At 37.9% G+C, this 18,530-nt stretch overlaps 1 protein-coding gene across 1 annotated transcript in view; it reads right to left on the reverse strand.

Moving 5' to 3' along the window:
- LOC122808494 overlaps positions 1-18,530 on the reverse strand; it is a 666,541-nt gene that overhangs the window by 569,223 nt on the left and 78,788 nt on the right. The gene's annotated exons all lie outside the window — the stretch shown is intronic.

Consider the following 18,530-nt stretch of genomic DNA (forward strand, 5'->3'; position numbering starts at 1 on the left):
AAAAAAAGTGAATAGCCCATTGAAAAGATATGCTTTTGTCAGCCTTCTTTGCTTATGTTTATTATGTGGACACTGGTGAAGAAATAAGTGGAAGTAGATGAATTTAGTGTTTTTATGCAGTTAGTAAACAGAGTTTGTGTGTGTGTGAGTGTGTGTGTATCTGTGTGCGTGAGTGTGCGTGTGTGCGTGTGCGTGTGTGCGTGTGTGCGTGTGTGTGTGTGTGTGTGTGTGTGTGTGTGTGTGTGTGTGTGTGTGTGTGTGTGTGTGTGTGTGTTTTGGGGGATTAAGGAAAGATGACGAAACTTTATGCTGGATCAGCAAAGATTTTGTCTGTCATTTATGAGTGTAAGAGACAAAGTGCACCATGAAGTTATGGGGCCCCATTCCCTAGACACAGTGACTTGATCTGCTGCTCATACAGTATCCCACCTTCTGTTAGATGCTGTCCAATATCATTATTAATTAATCCTTCCCTTATTTCTCCTTGAGAAGATGAAGACACTTACTTCCATCCTTCTCTGGCAGGCTACCCTCCATTTCTTAATCTGAATCTTCATGCCTGAAGCAGATGGCATGGCATTTGACAGGTCATATTATCCTTGAATGTGTCATGAGTTGTGAGAATAATTTGTCTTTCAAAAACAAAGCCTCATATTAGCTTTGCATAGCTATATCATGTTTATTTCATGGCATGGTCATGACCAACTACCATTAGTCAAAGAATTACAAACCCTAATTTCTTCTGAGCTGCCCATGAAAAGCATATTGTGATATATTAACAGACCTGATTGCTAATGGTCTAAGCACATTATCTTATCTAAATAGGCTGCCGGTTTGCAGCTCTTTGTCCAGTTTTAGAGCTTTGCATGATAAGATTACAAATCCTACACAATCATCTAAATGTCTGGTGATCACTGGACCAAAGAAAATCTCTCACAAGGCATGGGCATTCGCTTTAATTACATAACTATGCTCATTCACTTTAATTACAAAACTATGCTTTTGATGTTGAAATGGTTGTCCAAATGGGGACTAATTTTCATGCAGGACACTGCAGCTGGAATGAGGGAAGTACACTAGTATTGCTGAATGTGAAAGTCTGCTCAAATGAACTCTCTGATTTGCAGTCTGATGTGGGGCTATGAATCCAAGGGGAATAAATAATCATTCCAGTACAATACAAAGGAAAGCAAATCTAATATCTGTACCAAAAAAATAATAAACATTTCTACTACATTTTGAATGTATTCAACCAGTTTTTTTACACATACACAGCACCTGCCAAATGGCTGAATACTCTTACTTATCCTCCCAGCTGGACCATTAGTTCCACATGGCAGCAGCTAAGTATTCCAGGACTAGATGACAGCCCCATGGGCCATTCACTCCTGGTAGGTAGAGTAATTGGCCTACCTGTTCACCAGTAGCAAGAGCTGGATACATACCTCTCAACTGACCATATATTTTCAGAATGTCCAGATTTTTGCCATATATTTTTGGTCTGTTCCTCATAAAATCTGTGGTTTTCTGAAAAATCACTGAGGAATGAAGTCACTAAATAATGACATGCATTTGAGTTTGACTTCATATGCTCCAGAAAATGCCTGCTAGCACAAATTTTGTTATTCTATTGACTTTCTAAGTTTATAAGAGCAATATTTAAAATCTGTCCCCCATTATTGTTTTAGGCTTCATCCAGATTTCATGTGCTAAGAGGTTGAGAGGTATGTCTAGATGGTACGCAGCAGGTCAGACTGCTGTTCTTGTGGAACAGACCAGCCATATTTCTTGAAGCTCCGCCCCCTATTATGACAACTAGCTGAGTTCCACTGCATGCTGCCTACCACATGAAGCATACCTCCTGATGTTGACTTCACTTGCATGATGACAGTGTGTGTGCTTGAAAGACACAACCTCCTTTAGTATAACACCAAATTCTCCATCTAGATGTCACCCATGAGGCTACCCACAGCCACCTCTCTCCCTAAAGAATGGATGAAATGACAACAGCCACTTTCTCACATTCTCCTCTGCCCGACTCCTCTGACACCTGGACCACTAGTTAGACTTGGGGTAGTTGGGTCATGGTCAATGATTTATTCCACTACACCACAGAGCAAAGATAAGCTACCACTGTTTTAAATTAACTGTATATACCTCATCAATCATGCTAAATTTCAGAATGGTCTTAGGCTGTGAAGCTGCCTCTAGAAGTTCTCCAAAGCACATCAATTATCCCAAGGAAAACAGTGAAGCAAACCACAGGGGAGAGTAAATATGCCTGAAGGCAATGGCCATGCTTTGTATAGTTTAAACAATGACACACATCAGCCATATTACATCTGACTGCAATTGTTGATATAGTTGCATATATAGTTGCATATATGTAATTGTGTTACATATTTTATATACAGAAGGAGTACCAAATTGCTGAAATTCATTATTTTGAAAAGATAAATGCAAAAAAAGAAAATAGCAGAAAATTATATATTTTGGGAAACAAAATTTTAAAAGGAAAACATGTTTTATGTATGTTTAAATGAATAATTATTGCCTTTGGAGGAATATACACACCACAAATTTCTAATTAATCAAAAAGTCACTTAATAGTCACATAGTGGAATATCCCCTTAAGTAATATTGTAAAAGCTGAAACAGTATTCTTGATGAAAACTCTCAATGAACATTCCTTAGTGCTTTATTAACAGTTAGAAACATCCTTTCCTGCAGTGACATTTGTAAAAGCTGATTGAGATTATTTCTGTATTTTTGTTTCTGCCATCTGTACAAGAATAACATCACTTGACAATATGGAACAAAAAAAAACATTTAGAATTAGTGAAATGACAGGATAAAATTGAAAAATAAAAGGAAAAGGAGTCTAGATTGTCATAATGGTTAAGAGCTTTAACTGACAGATATAAGGTACAGAGTTTGATTCTGATCTCTAGTTGGGCTTGGGGAATGTTATAATAGTTAAGGTGTTTACCACAGTCACAAGATACAGGGTTTGATTCTCACATTTGAAAGAGAAATTGGCTTGGATTAAAATGGCCCACAAATGCAGCTAGCCTAGTATTTACCTACGAACCTATGAAAGAAAAAGCGTAGTAAAGCAGCAGTCACTTGTACAGTTTCAGGTACTGTACAAACACATCATCAGTTGCGAGCCATCTTAAAGCAACTTAAACATGCCCAGAATAATTCATCACTGTATTTGTACTAAAACTGAAAAAAGACTGAAGCACTAATGTGATTTAGTGGGCCCAGTTCCAAAAGACTTGCTCGCATTCTAAGTGACTTACTCCGATGTAAGTCTGTCCTAATTCTGAAAGACTTGTTCTTGGTATAAGTGACTTTAGCGTAAGCCCTATCTTTAAACAGGCTTACACCACGGGCCAGAATCCAAAAGATTTGATCTCGGAGTAAGTCACTTTCTTTGATGGCAAGTCATTTGGAATCTAGCCCAATTTCTTTTATTGGACCAACACAGCTTTTGCAATTACTCAAGCCCAAAGATTCAGAGTTACACACAAAGTGACTGACAAACCATTGGCAGTGAATTTTTTCCAGTTCGATTATTCTTTATCTGACATCTCACTTATGGTTCTTCAAGAACATTTCACTACATCTTTAGAAAGAAGAACAAGAAGAGTAAGCAAAATCAATTGTTCAGTCTGACAGCAACTGCATTTTTTATGAGATACTATAGCACTTAACAGGTTCTAATATGGAATGCCAAACAGCAAAACTCTGGATTTCAATAGTGCTGAAAACTAATGCCTGACAGAAAGAAGGGAAAAAAGTGTGTAAGTGTTTTTATGGAAAGGAGGAGCAAACCCCCCAATACACCCTATAAAATTGTGTATACCAGCTCTACTGTTGTACCAACTGGAGGAAGGGAGAAGTCTCACAAAACAAAGGGAATCACTGACAGCGCATACTTACAAGTCATGCAGGTAATACTTTTCTATGAAAAACAGCAATGAGCATTGTACTCCTTGGTAACTACTTTACAATGCTGACATTTCAGAATGCTGATCTTCATATAGTCATGACCATATGATCAACATTCCAAAATGTAGATAAATACAGAAGCACCAAACACTGTGTTTCTGCAGGAGGGAGGGGCTGGGCAAGCTTTATCCCCACCCCTTATGCTAATTAAATAAACCAACTCTTATTTCACACTACCATGGGAAAAGAAGCAAATTCCCCAATCCTTTCTGTACCTCTATATCAGTATAAACAGTCTCACATTTCAGAATGTCAATCATATGGCCTCGAACATATGAGGTTCTATGTTCTTAAATGTCAAGAAACTGAAAGGGACCCACTCCTTGGTGTCTTGTACTGCATGCTATTGACATTAGGGGTGTTTTACCCTTGGCTTCTTGTGTATAGACCAACTTAAGAGCAACTACCACGTAGCCAAATAAGGTATACTGAAGAGCAGCAAATGGCCCTAGGAGACCTTTTTAATCCTAGCCATGTTTTCCAGTATGTAAATGACAGAATAAATTACTCAGGGCTGTACAGCTGGGTGGCTGAGCATTTACAAGCTACTTCTGTCTAATAGGGGCAAAGGAGCGAGTCTAGGGATAAATTTCTGATACCCCAGTCATTGGTCCAGGTCGCTTTTTAATAGAATCAGGGACAAACTTTGCTTCACATGTATGGAAAGCCTGTTCTAGAGAAGGGGTAATCTCTTAAACTCGTACCTGTTCCTCCAACATGTTCTGTTTATGTTGCAAATAAGGTTGAGTTCCTTCAGTCGGGTACTTCAGATGTTGCTAGACTTGCAGATGTGCAGCAAGTCCATCAGTACTGGATGAGATGTAGATCACCTCTTAGCAGTCTATAGGAGACTAAGTATAAAGATAAGGCTTTGAGATAGATAGGCTGTGTATTTCATGTGGTTCATGCCTTGTATTTTTTTTTTTTGTTTTTTTTTTGTGAGAAACCTTCAGGGTTTTCCACTTGTTATATATGCTTGCTCAGGTAGCTACCAAAGGAAGCATTGTGCTCAGTGGTTGGTCTAATGAGGGGTGAGTACAATGGGACAGTGATGTCTTTGGACCTGAATGCTATACCCTTGCATATAAGTTGCACAATACAGAATGATTCCCTTACAACAATAGACACATGTCAGTCAAAGACCAAGTCACTGTCTACATATGTTCCCAAGTTTTTTAGCACTGGGTCTACTCTTAGGGATATATTGTTTACATGGTAATTACCAGGGGTGGCTATCTTTCCAAAGGATACTGTTACATATTTTGGCATTCAGGTTTATACCATGGCTCTGGCACCAATTATTAGATTGTGCAAAGCCTCATGGAGGATATAATGTCCTTGAGAGATTCTGTGTTTGCAGTCGCTCACAAACTTGATCAAGCAGAGGCCTTTGATGTTAGCTTTAACTTTGGAAAAGTAGATACCATAAAGAAGTTACCTCATTACTGAGCCATGATGGACAACACTTGTGTCTGACCTTTTTGTGGAGGTAGAGTCCCCTATCTTGACTTCCTGTGTCCTATATGTGAGTTATTTAGCTATCCAATAGCTGGCATATGGTTTACTCCTAGTTTTATGAGTTTGCCTACAATGTCTGAATGGGGAATAGTGTCACATGCTTTGGCCAAGTCAAGATAGTCAAGGTATGCCATTTTAACCTTGTCCATAGCTTTGGTGACTTTCTCAAAAGAGTCCACCAGGTTGAGTAAGCAAAGTCTGCCTTTAACAAAACCAAACTGTATTGGATATAGTGTCTAAAGGTTTCCTATGCCTTTGTTTATAATATCAATAATAATTGTTCCCATGGCTTTACATATGAAACGAGTCAGTCGTATACATCTGTAGTTATCCAGGTCAGTAGATGGCCTGCCTTTGTACAGAAAGATAACTGTTGTTGTCCTCCATTCACTAGGCACAAAGCCAGTTAGGAGACTAAGGTTGAACAGTGATTTTTAGATGGTTCAAAAAGATATGTCAGACAGTGTGACTGATGGTCAATAAAGACTGGAAAGCAAGTAGCTTAGCGTATAAAAACTTTATTCCATGCTTTTGTCTCAACAGAACTTCTTCAGAATAAACAATAAAAACCAAGTCAAAGCAACCACAGTAATATACCTAGTTTAAAACTATGTAAGCCAATAAAAAGTTCAAAGCAATTAGTCAATTAAAAGCACACTTACATTTTTAAAAGCAGCCTGCACTGAGGAGTAGAACTGTCAGGGAACCACAGAAAATAAATCAAACCTTCCTAATAGTAAGGTTCCTACATTTAAGAAAACATTTGATGTTGATTGGATTGTTAAAATGTTCTAGGTCACTCTGTTCTGTTCAATTAGTATTAATAGACCAACATATGGTCCCTCCCCTTTTTTTTCTCTTTCTGTATTGCTGTAGTTATAAACACAAGAGACTGCAATTCAGGTATAACATATATAGGTATTAGAAGCTTATGCCGATAAAGCAACTGGGTTAATTGGTGAAACTGACTCCTTATTTTCCAATAGCTAGTGGTTTACACAATAGTACATACAAATCCACTGTAATTGCCTGATGGACTTTTTATGTTCATATTTGTTTGAGTTACCTTAGAAATGCTTTACTGTTTGTATATGCTACATTTAAAGCAGAAGTTATTTATGTATGTTTTTGGTGTGTGAGATGGTGTTAAAGGGTGGTTTAGTTAATTTATTAACTAAACATGCTGGAGGGATAAGTTCCTGACCCAGAGACTCCCCAGACTCTGGAATAGACTGCCCATACATGTCAAGCAGAGTGCCTCTTTGGCACTCTTCAAAAGGAACCTTGATGATTGGATGGGAGAAAGGAAATTCACCCCGGGGATCACGTCAGTCACCCTGCTAGACAGGGGTCCAGGGAAGTAAATAGTGTGGGAAGAAATAGCCAGGGAATTGTTATGTCTAGGCTTGTATAGGCCCTAGGTCCGATAGCCTAGTATCAACCTATAAACCTATAAACCTAAAACTGGAACTTTAGGTTCCATGTATGTATGTTTTCTTAGTTATTGGTTTCAGAATTTGTTTCTAAAGATTTTTGACTCATCCATGATACATAACTTCATGAATTACTTCAAGTCATTATACTTGGAAGGTATTGTTGATGCTCTAAATATAACTTTAACAAATGATGATATATAAATGCTTATCATTAAATATTAATGGCTTAAATAACAATGTCAAAAGAGCTAGTTTAATTAAATTCATTAAAATGCACAGAGCTCAGATAATCTTCTTGCAGGAAACCCACTTGCTTGAAAAGGATTTGCAAAAATTATCATTTAATGGTTTTACAGTTCTCACAGATTCCTTCTTTAGAGCCAAAAGGAGAGGTACTCTTATACTATGGAATAATACTTATACACTTCCTAAAATTTTAAACACCTTTTCAGATAAAGACGGAATGTTAAGCTTAGTAGTGCTAGAAGTTAATAAGAAATTCTTCACACTGGTAAACTCATATTGGATTCCTGGTTTAGGAACTAAATATGTGAAGAAATACTTGGATCTCATTACTTTACATGCAAAGGGAGAAATTTTTCTGGCGGGAGATTTCAATTGCTTATCAGATGAAGACACCTCTAAAAATAGTAAGGTTAAACTAACAACACAAGATATAAAGGCAAACAGTTTTATAGCCTTAATGAATTTTAGAGACATACATAATTTAAGAGTTTAAAATTCACTTCAATATATTCATTATTCTTTCCAATTTGGCACACAAACTAATATTGATAAGATTTTTGTGTCTAACACTCTTTACTCTAAAATAAGTGATGTTGCAATACAGTCATGTCCACTCTCTGACCACAATGCCTTTTTGTTCAGCTTGACTGTGAAAAAAAGATGATATGATCATTTTTCAAAGAATCCCAGCCTGTGTTACTAAGTTAAAAGGTTTTAAGGAGTGGTTTTAAAAGAAATAAATGCATTTATGGAAAACAACAATAATGGTGAAGTAACAGATATCATACTCTGGAATGCATTAAAAGTTCACATCTTTAGTGGAGTTAAATTTGGTATTTTCAAAGGAGAAAGGAATGGGACACGGAACTTTCTGATTACAAGCCAAAATAGATAAGTTGAAACTAAATTTAAAATCAAATAATAAAGCAGTGCTTACTTTAATTTCTAAACTAAACCACAAATATTTAGAAATATTGAACCATAAGGTTGCTATAAGCTTAGAAACGATTAAACTGCAGTCCTATTCAGTAAACCCCAGACATTTACATAAACTTGCTATCAGATCCAAACAAATTAATAAACAAAATCACATTAATGAAATTAAATATAAGAATAATAACACAGTAAAAAGAACAACTAATTTAGGAGGTATATTAGAAGCCTTTAGAAATCATTATCGGTCAATCAATTACATGCAATCACCACTAGATTCAGATGATGTAATAGATACATTTCTACAAGAAAATATCAAGACTAAACTATCAAAACAGCAAAATAGTACCCTAAATAAACAAATAACTTTAGCAGAAGTGAAAGAACAAGGTAAAAATCTGAAGGATAATAAACCCCCAGGGTTAGATGGGATAATCCCAGAAATATATAAAATTCTTCCAGAGCACACAATAAAGTTATTATTAAACACATTCTCCATGGGTAAACAAGACTTAATTTTCCCTCCCACGTGGAAGTACTCAATAATTTCCACCATTTTGAAACAAGGTAAGGACCCCCAACTATGTGCATCATATAGCCCCATATCATTGTTAAATATTGATTATAAAATTTTCATGTCTATCCAGGCCAAAAGACTCTTCTTCTTCTTCTTTTGGCTTTTCCTGGTTAGGGGTCACCACAGCGGATCACCTGTCTGCTCATGATTGGCAGTGGAGTTTTACAGTGTTGAGTTGCCAGCCTGCTGCCCAACTTTCCACAGAAGGCACACCCACGCACACACTCACACCTAGGGCCAATTTAGAGTGTCCAATCCACCTACAGCATGTCTTTGGGATGTGGGAGGAAACCGTAGCACCTGGAAGAAACCCACGCAACCACAGGGAGGACATGTGGACTCTGCACAGAAGGCACCCCAGCCGAGAATCGAACCGGAGAACCTCTTGCTGTGAGGCAGCAACGCTAACCACTGCACCACCGTGGCCACCCATATTACCCATTCTAATACACTTTGATCAAACTAGCTTTATCTTACATAGAAAAGTACACGACAATATTATTAAGCTACTATCTCTAATAGACATTGCAAACAAAACCAAGAAACAATTAACTATTATTAGTCTGGTTATTGATAAAGCATTCGATTCCCTTAGTTGATCATACTTACAAAAAATCTTTAAAGAATTTAACTTTACTTCAGATTTCACTAAACGGATATTAAATATTTATAGTGATTCTAAAGCATTTGTTACGATTGGCTCATGTCTATCATCTCCAGTAAAAATTCATAAGGGAACTAGACAAGATTGCTCTCTATCCCCATTATTTTTCACTTCAGTGGAACCATTTGCTTCATTTATTAGAAATAACTCAAATATCAAAGGATTTCAAGTTAATGAGGGATACTGTCCAAAAGTTCAACCTTTCGCTGACGATATTCTACTAACATCCAGTGACATAGAAGGCTCTTTACAACATATCATGAATGCCATAACTCTATTTGGAAAAATCTCAGGGCTCAATTTTAATCAAAATAAAACCAAAACACTTTTTAATCAATAAGAAAATAAATAGCAATTTGCAAAAATACAATACATTCAACTGGTAAAAAGATGATAGATTATCTAGGAATAAGTATTAAAAATAAATGGAATGAGACTATTAAATTTAACTTCACTAAACTGGTAGCTATAATCAGTGACTTGACTAAAAAGTGGAACAAAATGTTTTTCACCATGGAAGACAGACTTACAGTAATAAAAATGATTATTTTGCCAAATATTTTATTTTACATACAATCATTGATTTTACCTCCTCCTAAGAAATTCTTTAAACAAATAGATTCCCTATTACTAACTTTTCTACAGTTCCCAAAGGAACCAAGAATAGCCTATAAATGGCATGTTAGAGCCTGGGACAGTAATGGGATTGACTTTCCCAACATAGAATTATATTCCAAATCTGTTATTATTAACATAATACTACACTGGATTTCATCCATATACGCCTCTAGCTGGAAACAACTACATGAAATACATATAACTTCCTCTGAGAACTCAGAAGCCCAGTTTAAGGAAATCTTTGGAATTAAAATATTTTGGATACTTCGTGAATATTGTTTATATAATAAGAAATTTAGCCACTTCTCACATGGTATAAACCAAATATTTTATATTTTCAAAAATATAATCGACAACAATTATAGTCTAAAGAACACCTTTTTCATTACATTTCCCATAGCTTATACACCAGATTGCCTAGATACCTTCAATATCAATAAGATGCAGAATCTTAAAGAGAATAATCTAAAGTTTTGGCACCAGTATATAGACAATAAGAGCATCCAACCAATGAACTTTCTCTTAGCCAGATATAATGTCTGTCAAGATAATTGGCTCTGTAATTAATCATTAAGACAGTTTGTTGAAAATAAAGTGTGAGTGTCAATAAATCTGGAAACCGATATGCCAAGATTGATAGAACTATTCATATGGTATAGTTCGATGAACATTGAACATAAATTAAGCATATCACCTGTATATAAAATCCTACAAGAAGACTTGATTACTTTTGACCAAGCTTTTTGGAATTACTCCATAAAGATTACTGGTGAACCTTTATCTAGCAATAATAAGAAACAGTTATTAAATTCAATAAAAACACTTCATCATCTTTATATTGGAGACTATATACCTGGAGATTTATTCAAAGAAGCTTTTACACTCCACACAGAATTGACCTTATAACCAAGAGTAATGAAAGCAAATGCTGGAGGTGTGGTGATTTTCTTGAAGCGAACTGGGTTCATATGTTCATCGAAATGTAGAACTCTCACACAATACTGGAGTGATTTTAGACATTTTGCAAAAGCCCTGTGGTCTGATTAACTGTCAAATTACTAGCTCTTTGATATTATTCAATGTCCCTACCCCAAGTGTAATTCCTAGACATCAGTTACTTGTTCTTTGGTTAATTCTAGCTATTGCTCGAAAAATAATTACATTGAGCTGGAAAAATAAGCAAGATCTTATGTTTACTGAGTTTATTTCAATAGCAAAATTTGTATGTAAAAAAGAAATGCAAACTATTTATCAGAGATCATCAAATGTAATACACAAAAGACTAGCTTGCCAAAAATTGGAGAGATTGTTAGATAAAATATTGATTACCTTTCTTGGATAAAACAAATGTTCATTATGGATGTTTGTATATAGTGTAAATAGTTATTATGTTTTATATTGTTTATTTTTAATACTTTATGTCCGTGTTTACTAACAAAATTTAATAAAAATGTTTTTTGAAAAAAAGATAGGGAGAGCACGCTGCTTATATTCACCACAAGGAGAAATGTCAGTTACTTGCATAAATCTGTCTGGTTGATGAAACATTTCTCATGAACGCAAAACTCTTTAAAGAATTATAGATTCCATGGACATTGGATAGTGGAAGGATAAACCAAAACATTTCCATTCATTTGTTGAATTTCATTCTGTACAACACAAACTGCGCATCATGTGTTTCATGATGCAATAGTTGAACTGGCAGCTGACATGGAATTCACAGTCTGTCTGAAGTTCATCTTATGTGATTCTGAAAAAGGTGCATGTGATGCATTGCAACACCACATTCCAAATTTAAACTTTAAAGTTGGTAGTTCCAAATCAGCCATAGTGTCTGCTGTATATTGAAAAAAGTTACTATTGTGACATCAGATTCTCCAACCTTGTTAAACAATTGCCATCATTTAGTATTTATTCCATCAAATGAAGTGGAAGAAATGTGTGAAATGATTAAAAGTGAAATGCCATCAGTGCCATTTGACTTTGAACATATTTTGAAAGCATGTACATATACAGCAGACCCAAATGGCAAAAAGCAAATGTTGCTAAAGTTAACCTTCACTACCTTTGTTCCCAATCACTTTTTGGAACCTTTAATACATGTGTACTCACAAATCTCCTGGAATAGTAAGTGCACTTTGGACCAAAGATCACAAGTATTGCTTTCTTTGCAGCGATTCATACAAACAGAATAACAGAGATGATTAAACATGCAAAATGCAGTTGCATGTACCTCCATTTCCAAAAAAAGAAAAGCACAACATTAAGAGAAACACTAAGAAATGTTAGCTCTATGAAACACTCCCCAGGATTCACTAATCTTTAGTGCAGGACTTAGTCCTGCACAGAAGCACCCATGTAGGAGCAGGACGGCAGCGAGTCATGCATAATAATGAAGACACGCTGCCCGAGGTCCTAGGCTTACATAGACCGTATACGAGTGCAGGGGGTGTGTCTGAGAGCAGAGCTTCAAGAATAAACATGCCCCTGCAATGTAGAACAGTAGAAAGTGGAAATAAATGAGCGAGACCACACATAGGTGCCCTCATATCCCCACCAATAGTCCCCCATGTGTACAACAGCAACAGGACATAAAAATCAAAAGAAGAAACCCCCTATTTTTTTTTTTTAAATCCGAGTACAACTAACTGTAGGTGCATGGGTGTGCCCATTTCTTAGCTATGGTTAAAGCAGCTTAAAAGGCTGAAGAGGATAAAAAGGAAGATATATGCAACTGAAGCAGCACAGCAATAGTGTAGTGGGCAGAGCATTTGCCTAACGAACAGGCATTCCCGGTTCAAGTCCCACTGTAGCACAGTCTATGTTACATGGCAAAGCATGGTATAACTAATATTTTTATTGTAAAACCCACTAAATAACATATATTTATGAACGGGAGTACTGCAGGAAATGCACATGTGAAGAGTCAGTGTCATAATGAATAAGGCAGGTGTAAGCACAGATAAGCAGTAGTAAGCATATGTAAGCACTAGTAAGCATGTTTAAGTGTGTTTGCATGGGGGTAAGCACTGCCTACACAGATTAAGCAATGTAGAAGTTAACTGAGTGTAAGAAACTATAACCTGAAATAAGCAGTGCTTCCCACCATGCAAACCCACTTACAATTGCTATAAAGTGCCTTAATCACTCTGTATCCAATGGCCTTGTTCTGCCCAGCAACAAAGTAAATAGCCATGCTGGTCTCAAACCCAGGACCCTATACATGATAGTCCCAGTAGCTATCCACCAAGGCATCACAGAAGAACAGATGAATGCGGTAGTAGTAAACATGTCCTCACCATAGTATAACCAAACTGAACCTGTGAAAGGCATCAGTATATAGTCATATGTGCCATAACCCACTACATAACATAAATATGTGAACTTGAGTACAGCAGTAAGCCCAGAAGTGAGGTGTACTTGTAATAGAGTGTTGAAATCCTCAATAAAACACAAGGACCCCACAGAGTGTACATACATATCAATCAGGGATACTAGGCATAAATATAAGGTATAATGAATAATAACACAATTCCAAAAAGGCATTATATTGAATGTCTACTGTAGGCAACACCAAGCATTGCAAAGGCCAGCTTAGGAGGTGTGAGCAATGTGTACACCAGCTAACTATTTGTGCACAGTGGTATACTCCTTCAAACAATGCCAATCTTAGGTAAGCAGGTTTGCCCATAGCTTAGCCTTTTTAAAACCGGCCAATCATGGAAAAGTGTGAGAAATCAGCCTTAATTAACCCCAAGAGGCAGGAATACAGCTCATAACTGGTTGTAGCTTCCCCTTGCAGGCACTATGGCAGTAAGGGGAAAAGGAGTGCACTTCCAGGTGCAGTGCTGGTGCATCCAGAAGTCCAAGGTCATGTCTAGACTCCTAGTTAAAGACCATGCACAGAGACTGCTGCAGGGCCAGTACCAGGGCTCCCAATATAAGGCGGAGGCCTGGGACCATCTCACCCATGACCTCACCAGTGCCAATGGCATACCCCAAACTGGTGAGCAGGTCAGGCACCACTATGCCGACCTGATGTGGCGGAAGGGGGACCTCTTGGTGGAGGGGCTCCAAGAGGCTAGAGCATCAGGGGATGTCCCAGCCGTGTGTAAGTATCAATCCACTACCAGTTTAATAATTGCCAGCTCAGGTATATCATGGATAGGTATGGCTAAATATTCCTCTTATGTCCCCCACAGCTGCAATGGAGCGGGCCGCGAATCAGGAGGCCCACATCTGCTGCCTGGCATGGTTGCGATGCGAGGAAGGTCAGCAATACTCATGCTTTTACTGTCATAGGAAATAAAAATAAAAGTAGTAGTAAAGTAATTGCTAGTATAAAACCTGTATTGTTCAAGGCAAGTACTGCATACACTAGAGAATATGGCAGGAAGAGTCTCATATTGTTAGTATGGCAATAAAAGTGTAATACCCTGACAAAACAGGTCTAACTGCTGGACTGTATGTGTATGTTCTGGTATCATATGGTAATGTAGATTTGCAATCATGTAATAGTACTGTAGTATTAAGCACTGTTACCCACACCATGCACCATAATGTGAATGTGTAGGAATGCCTGTATATGACAGGTGTAATCCACAGAGGCCATTTAGTTAGGGTTGCCACCTTTCGTCGTGGCTAAAACCAGAGTAAAGCCACACCCCTCATGTCACCAGTAACCCCGCCCATCCCACCCCTCTCCTGCTGGTGTTCTGCCCATTTTGTGACATCACAATGACATCGGCAGTCGGAGAACACCCTCTTTTTCCATTTCTGCTGCCTGCTTTCGTCTGATTTACTATGCTTTTCTGTGAAAAAAAAAAAAAAGCATAGTAAATCAGCCGATTTACAAACTCCAATAGTTTGAAACAGAATACCGGAGTTTGTACAATGTTTTCCGGACTATCGGAGAATCAGTTGTGGCCTGTAAAAAACATGAAAAATCTTGAATGTTCTGGAATTTTTAGGACCAAAAATATTTCATAAATTTCCTTTACTATTTGTAAAAGCAATTGCTTTGTATCTGAAACATCTAAATGGTATATGAAACTACATCAACAAAATTGTACAAGAATGAGCTTTTATTTTGACAAAAAAAGACCCTGTCAAGTACCGACCCGTCTTTTGCAGTGGTTATGGGTATGGTTTATCTTGCAAAATGTTATGTTTCCATAAAAAAATCCTATTTCTGGAATTTGAAAAAGTGGTAAACCTGCTCAGGAAGGGACAGTTTCAGTAGTCATCTCTGGTATTTAGATCAAGACAGGATAAAATCCACAGCAAGACCATGTCTGTGTAAGTTACAAGTAACAGGTGATGCAAGCAATATGCATACAGAGCAGTGACAGAAATTTTTTTAAAAAAGCTAACTTCCGGTGACAAGTTAAAACCCGCTGTGCAATAAGTAAGAGTAATTACACTCAGCAGATCTGGTTAGGCTATAGTTTTTTTTTTTTTAGTTAAAGTAAGGTTAGTGCTTCTTACTGTTAGCGCACTAGACAAAAATTTCACATTGATAGGGCACTGAAGGATCATTTAGTCCACACTCAGACTGGGTCGATAAAATAAAATTAAACTACCATCTGCATTATGAGTGTCTACATGCCACATGAGAAACAGCAGCATTTTACTCACTCTGATAATGGTAAATGAAGGACGTAACCAGTGCAGCACCGTAATAGATGAATATTGTTAGATACTGTCTACTGCCATAAAAAGGGACTGCTTTTACCTCAACTGTAACTAAGCAATAGTCAAGATCAAACAGTCAAAACACGTTTTGATGATGTCAGATGTAGTTTGCAGCAGAATTTGTTTAATAGTGATGCAGTAATGGGTTTGATAAGTAAAACACACTGATAGCATTTTAAAGTAGATGTATGTTGTTTTAGCTTGAGACATAGATGGAATAAGAAAATGTAAATTAACATGCATTTTCTGCAGTAAAGAAGTCTAGAACTGTAATTATTTACTAAGTGTAAATCATCATCTTTTCTCCAAAACTCACCACTTCTAGGAGGGATTAAGATTGATACATCCACAATTTGACTCAATATTATGAACTTCCCTAAAAATCAGGGATTACCAAGAGGTACGCTAGCGCTAACTACAAAAAAACGCAACTCTGGGCACAGGACACAAAAATGTAAAAATATAAAAAGCGCAGCACAGTTATTTGCCAAAAACCAAAATGCAACAAAAAAAATACTAAAAGCAGAAAAACGACCCATAATACAAAATGAAACGATGCGCCAGCATGAAGTGGGAGGAAACAAACAAAGACAAGCACCAACAATCAACGTATACATCTGCCGTGAAAGCTATTAAATCTGTATTAGTTATACATAAAAGTGTACTCAGTAATGAAACTTCTCAAAGTTTTCGACCCAAGTCTTGTAAATTACATGTCCAACTAGCCAGCTTCGCTGCCACTCCTTACTGCTTATATGTGTATTCCCTCCAATCAATGTCGAAGTGTACGAGGGCACACACTTAGTTGAGAGGGCATGGCAAACCGCTTATGTGTACCTCATTACGAGGAATGTTCCTCATTTCGTGCCTTAAAAAGTTTATGTTCTTTACAGGTCTATGTAGAAAGGGTCTGTCATACGTTTTCTGTTAGAAATCTTTTTACAGTGACTTGTGGCAGTTGAGTAAAACCCGTACTTCCGTGTCCAGTTTTGAATTAAATTGGTAACCGGACAATTTGTCAGAAAACCGGACAGTCCAGTCAAAAACCGGACAGCTGGCAACCCTACATTTAGTGCAACTGAGAGTCACATAGACAGTAAAGAGGGGAAATGCAGACAACACAACTTGAATAGCAAATGCAATTGAGATGTGAACTGTTTTATTAGCACACACAGCCACAGTTTGAATCCTGCCAGTGGTAGTGGTCTGCATATGGAATTATACTCCACAACTGTACAGATATGTCCAGACTGTCTATTAAAGTGGCCCATATCTAATGCCTAACAACCTGTTCCCCAGAGAAATCAGTGGGATGATCCCAGACATATAGGCAGCAAACAGGAAATACAACTGATTGACACACATCTATGACAACAAACCTGGCACACTAGCAACTCCCCAATACCTTATGTGACTAAGAAGCCACGTATGTCCCATTTACAACCCAACCTGTTAAGCTGTGGTCAGAGTGTGTACAGTAACAGAGTGAGATGTATGTGCATGATACTAATGTGTAATCTAGAACCTTGTGTGGCAACAGTCAGGTAGTGCTAACAAACATAGCTCCCACAGGTACGTTGGATATGAACACTGTGCTGTGAAATACAGACCAATATAACCTGTACTGGTACCATCCACCCTTGTATTGTATCGGATCATGAGTGTTGCAGTTTCTCTGAATAATAAAGTATCACTGGTCATTGTCGCCCACACTGTGCTACATAATATAACTGTGTAGGAAAGCAAGTCTATGTGTGTGTCAGGTCCCTAAAGGTGGAAGAGGGCAATATTCTAGATATATCCAGGCATACCAGCATGTGGTCAACACATGGCCAGAGTCTGTGCAAAAAGAGCTGGATAGCATAGTGCAAAACATCAACCCAGAATCCAGCCGTATGTGTACAAACAGTTAGTCAGTGTTAACAAACATTCCCTCCACAGGTATACCAGGTAAGAGGTGTATACTGCAGGTAAAACTGGTTCATGTGTAATGATGTTGACAGCCATAACAGTGTCCAATATAGGTCTATAGGGTAGTGCAGTAAGACTTGTAAGGTACAGATAACAGCACTGACTAGGAAAGTAATTTGGAGTACAGTAATATACTACTTGTTAAATGACATCTTTCTCTCCCCCCACCTTATCTCCAACAATAATCAACATACCCACCCCAACTGGTGTGTACTGACTCTGATAATGGCCAATCATTTGATAAATATTCTAATGGTTCCCATGCATGTGCCATATTGAATTATTCCAACATTGTTGGCATGGTGCCATCAACGTACCTGCATGCTGTTTTTATTACCACTGTGGTCCCATATATGCATGGGTTCTGTTTACTATGCAACTGTTCTGTATCTGGTGTCTGGGTTAATGGGAATATCTATGCATGCTGTTATACCTAACCCTGGAATGTGTTGACTATTACTAACCCATATATAATGTTGAAATCTAAACACTATAGCACACTTGGGAAGGCCGGTCCCAGCGGACCCACCTGTCCCACCTCAGCTGGCTGAGGCACTGGGCACCAGCATGTCTGGGGACCAACCCCGCACCTCCCTGTCAAGTGGTCCTGCACCACCTTTGGGTGGAACCACCTCAGGGGATGGGGCTCGCCTCCCCCCTGGGAGTGGACCCAGACAGGCACCTGTCACATGTCACAAGGTCAGGGATATGGTGCGTAGAGCGATCAACGCCCAGGTCGGTGATCTTCTATGCCAGCTTGAGGGCCACGAATCTCGATTAGAGAGTCAGACTGGCTCTGCAGTTCAGTCCCTAGCACAGCCACCTTTGGGGCTGTGAAGGTGCAGTGGTGAATGCC

This window comes from Protopterus annectens, chromosome 8.part0 (genome assembly GCF_019279795.1).
Source record: "Protopterus annectens isolate FY-2018-M chromosome 8.part0, PAN1.0, whole genome shotgun sequence".
NCBI classification, from domain to species: Eukaryota; Metazoa; Chordata; order Ceratodontiformes; family Protopteridae; genus Protopterus; species Protopterus annectens.